At 36.9% G+C, this 6,396-nt stretch overlaps 1 pseudogene; it reads right to left on the bottom strand.

The window, feature by feature from the left end:
- Nucleotides 1–1,716: 1,716 nt before the first annotated feature.
- Nucleotides 1,717–3,035, bottom strand: LOC120603888 (elongation factor 1-alpha 1-like; annotated as a pseudogene).
- Nucleotides 3,036–6,396: the final 3,361 nt, after the last annotated feature.

Raw genomic sequence — 6,396 nt, 5'->3', positions numbered from 1 at the left:
CAGCACTACCAGGCAGGGCTGTTCAGCGAAGTCGCCACAGCTTCTCCCCTCCTCTTCCTCCTGCAGGAAACTCCAGAGGCTGTGAGAGGCAGCTTCAGTCTCAGCAGCATTTGCTCACATTCCCCTAGGTCTCCGTGGCTTTCCATCTCAGAGGGTATGGGGGAAGGGGCCCTCCAGGTTGGGGGACAGGGGCTGCAGCTCAGCCACTAATGACTGGTAAAAATAACTGTTGTTTTTCTGCTGTCCCACTTCTCTGTTTTCTGTCCTGATGACTGGGCCTGCCAAAGGCCACATGGAGCTCCCAGGCAGGGCTGTTCAGGGAACTCACCAAACCTTCTCTCCTCCCCCTCCTCTTACAGAGGCAGCTTCTTTGTTTCTCCCAGTCCACCGTCCAACATCCAGAGTTACCTATGATAGCTCTTATGCGCAGATCCCATGCTCAGACATGCTGGTGTGCAGTTTGAATGTTTTTGTTGAGTTTTAGATGTTCAGCTTATTGTTGTTTCAAGGGGAGAGATCTGAGGATGTCTCTCACTCAGCCATGTTTTTCTGATTCTTTTATATTATTTTTTAAATAAAGATATTTTTGTTTCGGGTGACAAAAATACAACTAATACTTATTTAAGAAAAAAAAAAACTGTGGAAAGTACATAGTAAAATTGGTTTGGGGCACTGCCTGGCACTAGGACTATATATAGGGCTCATTATTATTTCTTTCCTTTATTATCAGACTACATCTCTCTGTGGTGACCTATGGCATTCTTACTCCTACCTTCTATTTTCCAGTATTTCCAACAATATTCTTAGAATTGATTTTATTCTCTTCATGCCCATCCCTGCATCTATCACTTTGGCCAGTTAGAAGAACTACATGATTTGGCAAGGTCTGGGTTATCTGATAATATCTTGGGTGAGAGTGGCAATGGGTATCTCCACAAAAGAAAACTGAGGTGCTATATCCGTCTTTATAATATTGCCTTTCACCACCTGGCTCATAGTTGACACATGAATGATCAGTCCACATTCCTGTTCTTCAGTATTCTCAATTCCATCATATGTTGGATTATAGTATATTTTCTTTCAAACATGATGCCAACACAAAGAAAAATATTGCTATTTTGCTTGTCTAGTGCATTGTCATCTACTGGACAAGAATTCTTCCTTTGAATCACATCAAACCTGTGGGAAAAGCAATATATAGATAGTGATAAGATATTTCTATCACTATCAGTAGGTTCCTACAGTAATTCATTTTAGTACAAATATTCCCGTCAAAGCTTTATAATATGGAAAGGGTGCCCCCAACCTGGCCCCATTATTAATCTTGATCTTAGAGTATTCCATTCAGAGAAATCAAAGGGGATGAAATCTCTAGAGCAGCTTTGTCCAGTAAAATTTTCTGTGATGATGGAAATATTTTCTAATTTGTGCTATCCAATTTAATTTTTTTCTCATTATACTTTGTTTTAATGGTTCTCAAAATTCTGTGGCATATTTTTGGTCAAGTTCGTTCTGTTAAAAAGTACTGATTTTAAAACCTAGTAACTTAAAAACTGCCACACACACACACACACACACAAACTAAATGGTCCACAAAACATTCTCCTTTCCTTCTGAAGTTTTTATAAGGCACTATAATCAGTAACCAGTTTTTTACTATTAAACTTAAATGGCCAATTGAGACAAAGAGTTCTGAGACCATTCTTCCACCACTGATTAAGACTGGGGTGGCAGGTATTGGGGATAATATTCATTTAGTCTTCTGAACTTTCTGGGCAGACTGGTGACCCTACCAGCTCCAGCTGCCTTTTTGTTCTCTGTTTGATGACATCCACAGCAACTGTCTCATGCCACGAACAGCAAAGTAGCCCAGGGGAGGATACTCAGAGAAGCTCTCAACACACATAGGCTTGCTAGGAACCATATCGACAATGGCAGCAGCACCAGATTTCAAAAACTTCAGGCTGTCTTCCAGCTGACAGTTCAGCACCGGTGTATATCCAGCACTGATTTGGTCTGGCTGGTTTAGGAAAATCACCTGAGCCATAAAGATAGCTGCTTCCATTGGTGGGTCATTTTTGCTCTCACCAGCCACATTTCCACAACAAACATCTTTAACAGACACATTCTTGACACTGAGGCCCACACTGTCTCTAGAAGAGCTTCACTCAAAGCTTCATGGTGCGTTTAATAGACTTTACTTCAGTTGTAATGTTGACTGGAGCAAAGGTGACCATCATGCCGGTTTGAAAACATGAGTCTCCACTCAGCCCATACGGACAGTACCAATACCACAATTTTGTAGATATCCTGGAGAGGCAGACTCAACGGCTTGTCAGTTGGACAAGTTGGTGGCGGGATATAATCCTGAGCTTCAAGCAGTGTGGTTCCACTGGCATTGCTATCTTTACAGGTGACTTTCCATCCATTAAAACAAGCCATGTTAGCACTTGGCTCCAGTATGCCATCACCATTCCAACCAGAAACTGGCACAAATGATACGGTGTCAGGATTGTAGCCAATTTTCTTACATGTTGGTGCTGACTTCTTTAGTGATTTCCTCATATCTTTTCTGGCTGTAGGATGGCTCAGTGGAATCCATTTTGTTAACATCAATTAGTTATTTCACACCCAATATGTAAGCCAGAAGGGCATGCTCACAGGTCTGCCCATTCTTGGAGATACCTGCTTCAAATTCACCAACACCAGCAGCAACAATCAGTACAGAACGATCAGCCTGAGATGTCACTGTAATCATGTTTTTGATAATCTCTGTGTCCTGGGGCATCAGTGATGGTCACATAATACTTACTGATCTCAAATTTCCACAGAGAGATATCAAAGGTGATACCACACTCATGATCAGCTTTCAGTTTATCCAAGACCCAGGCATACTTGAAAGAGCCCTTTCAGGAGCCTCTTTCTCAAATTTTTTGTCGATCCCACCATATTCGTAGATCAGATGGCCAAGTAGTGTTAGATTGGCCTGAATATATATGTTCATTGACAACGATGTAGATATATGTCTTTCCCATTTTGGCTTAAGATTTAGTGGTGGTTTTCATGACATGTATTCTGGCAGCACTGATTTGCAAAAAGGCCATATGTGGCTATTAAATGCTCATAATATGACTAGTATGATTTGGGAACTACATTGTTAATTTTATTTGATTTTAATTAATTTAAACTTATATAGCCCCATGGGCTAATGGCTACACAGCTCTAGACAATAAACTATATGAGGTCAGATCTCTACTATTCACTATTATATTCCCACATGATACAGTGTCTGAAGAGTAGCAGGTATATAATATGTGTTGTTGTTGAAATAACACTTATAGGTGGCACTTCTCAGAACTCCCATGAGCCAGGTACTATGCTAAATTCTTTAAGCATTTCATACAAATATCTTTTCAAGAATGCTCCACATCTAACCTAATGATATAGGGCATTTCTTAGAAACCAGAATGTTGTGGTAGACAATGAAAGATTCCACCCCATTATAATCTATGAATCGAGTAGCCTATATTCAACAGAATATTCTCTGAACAATATATAATATGTACATCACCACTACTCTTTTTTAAATAAGCTTAACTGAGGTATAATTGATATACAAACAATTTCATATATTTGATATATAAATTATGAGTTTGGACATAGGCATATACCCATGATACTGTCACTACGATTAAAGTACTAAACATATCCATCACCTCCAAAAACTTCCCTACTTCCTTGTGTTTGTATGTGTATGTTCAGAATACGTGATATCTATCCTCTTAACATATTTTAAGGTGAGTTTTATTTGCATTGTTAATTACTGGCACTATGTTGTACAGCCAATCTTAGAACATGGTCATCTTATACAACTAAAATGTCATACCCTTTGAGCAACAACTCTCCGTTTCTCCCCCAACCCCAACCTCTGGCAACCACCATTCTATTCTGTTTCTATGAGTTTGATGATTTTAGGTACCTCATAAACATGGAATCATTCAGTATGTGTCTTTCTGTGACTGGCTTACTTCACTTAACATAATGTCCTCTAGGTCCATTCATATTGTAGCAAATGGTAGGGTTTCTTTTTAAGGCTGAATGATATTCTGTTATATGTACATACCATATTTTTAAAAAAAATTATTAGTTTCAAGTATACAGTACATTGGTTAGATATTTATATAGCTTATAAAACGATTCCCCTAATTGTTTTCTCTCTTTTGGCTCTCCACTTAGCCATTACATTAATGCTAACTGCATTCCCCCATGCTGTGCTCCCCATCCCTGTGACCTTCTACCAACCACTAGTTTGTACTTCTTTATCCCTATTCTCCCAGCTCCCCAGCACTCCTCACCTCTGACTTTTGCCAGATTATCCTCTATATTTGTGAGCCTGTTTTTGATTATTTTGTTCTTTTTGTTCCTTAGATTCTGCATATAAGCGAAATCATATAGTATTTATCTTTCTCTGTCTGACTTATTTCACTCGGCATAATAACCTCAAAGTCCATCCACATCATTGCAAATGGTAGGATTTCATATTTTTAATGGCCGAGTTATATTCTATTGTGTATATGAACCATAACTTCTTTATCCAATCATCTGTTGATGGGCATTTAGATTGCTTCCATACTTCGGCTATTGTAAATTGTGTTGCTATGAACTTAGGGTGCATAGATCTTTATGAATTATGGACATAAAATCAGTCTCAGACTATTTCTTAAAAGGGCTGCAAATTTTACGAAGCACCTACACATTCACCACACATTTGATCTGATTTTCACAAGTCTGTAATTTAAGTATTAGCATATACATTTATAAATAAGAAAACTAAAAATCAAAGAAGCCAAGAGATAGGTACGGGATTGGTGTCACTATTAGAAAACAGGAAGTTCCATTCTCGAACACAGGTCTTGAAAGTCCAAGTCCAGAGACATTTTTTTTTGTCTTTCTAAACCTTAGACTTTCTGATAATGAGTTTTACGTGATCAGGGTTACTTTGTAGGTAAAACAAGAAATGAGAGCATGAGGTGTTATAAGATACATATTTTTCTAGGCTGCAAAACCAATGAAACTGTACATTTTGCTATTTGGGTTACCTGTTGTATGTCAGAAATCCAAATAAACTCCATAAACTTTACAGAAAGAAAAAAAATATCAAGGAGCTCACTGTTCTATTAGGAAGAGGCAGTTTTAACTTTAGCCTCTTTAAATAAAAGTGATTTAAAAAAAAGGCCAGTATTACATTTTATTTTTTACTCTAATATCCTGTTTATGTTACCTCTGCTGCCTAAAAACATAAATGATAAGTATTGAAACTCAGATGTTTATGTGCTTATATCCATATAAACTATTATTTTCTCTTTGGGAATAATTAATTTTCATCACTGCATTTTCATACTTACATTGTTTTCTCACAGTTTCTTCTTCAATCTAAGACTTTAATTAGGGATTTTACTTAAAAGAGGATGATAAAAGACATAAAGAGATTTGATGTCAAAGCAAAGTACCTAACTAAAAAATACTCAAGTGAATCCTATATTTGTTATCTTAAAATAAAACTTCAAAGGAAATGATGGAAGATTTTCAGGCTTCTAACTGTATAAAACATTTTTTTTTTTTAATGATGAAAAGCCATGTAGATGAATGGATTTTTATAATTGCATGTGTGGTTGCCAAGTGGACTCCTTCTAGCTTTTTATTTATTTTATTTCTTGCTTTTTGGGGGTGGAGGTGGGCAGGGAATGGGTAGAAGGAGAGAATCCTTCTTTAATAGAAGGCCATTCTGAATAATTTTGGCACAACACTTAAATATACTAAATAAAAAGCTTTATTTAATCAAAGACTATGGTTTTGTGATACCATTCCTGACCCACAATACAGGACCTGGCTCTTAATGCATAAAGATATCTGGTTACCATGACTATAATTACCATAATTTTACACCTATTAATTTTGTCTGTAGAATTAATTTCCATAACTTATGACTTGAAACAAAAACATCAGCCTTGTTTCATAGTTTCCAAGAGAAGAATTATTATAAACCTCATAAATGCCAAATGCTATTATCATTTTTTTTTATTTTTTGCTCTCTCCGAATCCTCCAAACTGGTTCCCTCTTATTAAAATTCAAACAGCTGTGAAATGGCCAGGCAATTTGAAGATGAAAGTACATGTGAAGTGACCTTCATCCATGCTGAACAAATAGAATATTATAAACATACTTTCCAGTTGAAGTTACATAAAGCAAATTAAGAAATACCTAGGGCTATAATTTACTACAAAAATGTTTTTTAAATTTCTGACAGTTTCATTTAACTGACTAATTAAATTTGCTTGTAGGCATTTTACAGATGGAGTCTAATAACTGTACTGTCATTTGGAAAGAAAATGAAA

Source organism: Pteropus medius, unplaced genomic scaffold (assembly GCF_902729225.1).
Source record: "Pteropus medius unplaced genomic scaffold, Ma_sr-lr_union100, whole genome shotgun sequence".
Lineage (NCBI taxonomy): Eukaryota > Metazoa > Chordata > Mammalia > Chiroptera > Pteropodidae > Pteropus > Pteropus medius.
This window is presented reverse-complemented; position numbering and strand designations above follow the sequence as displayed.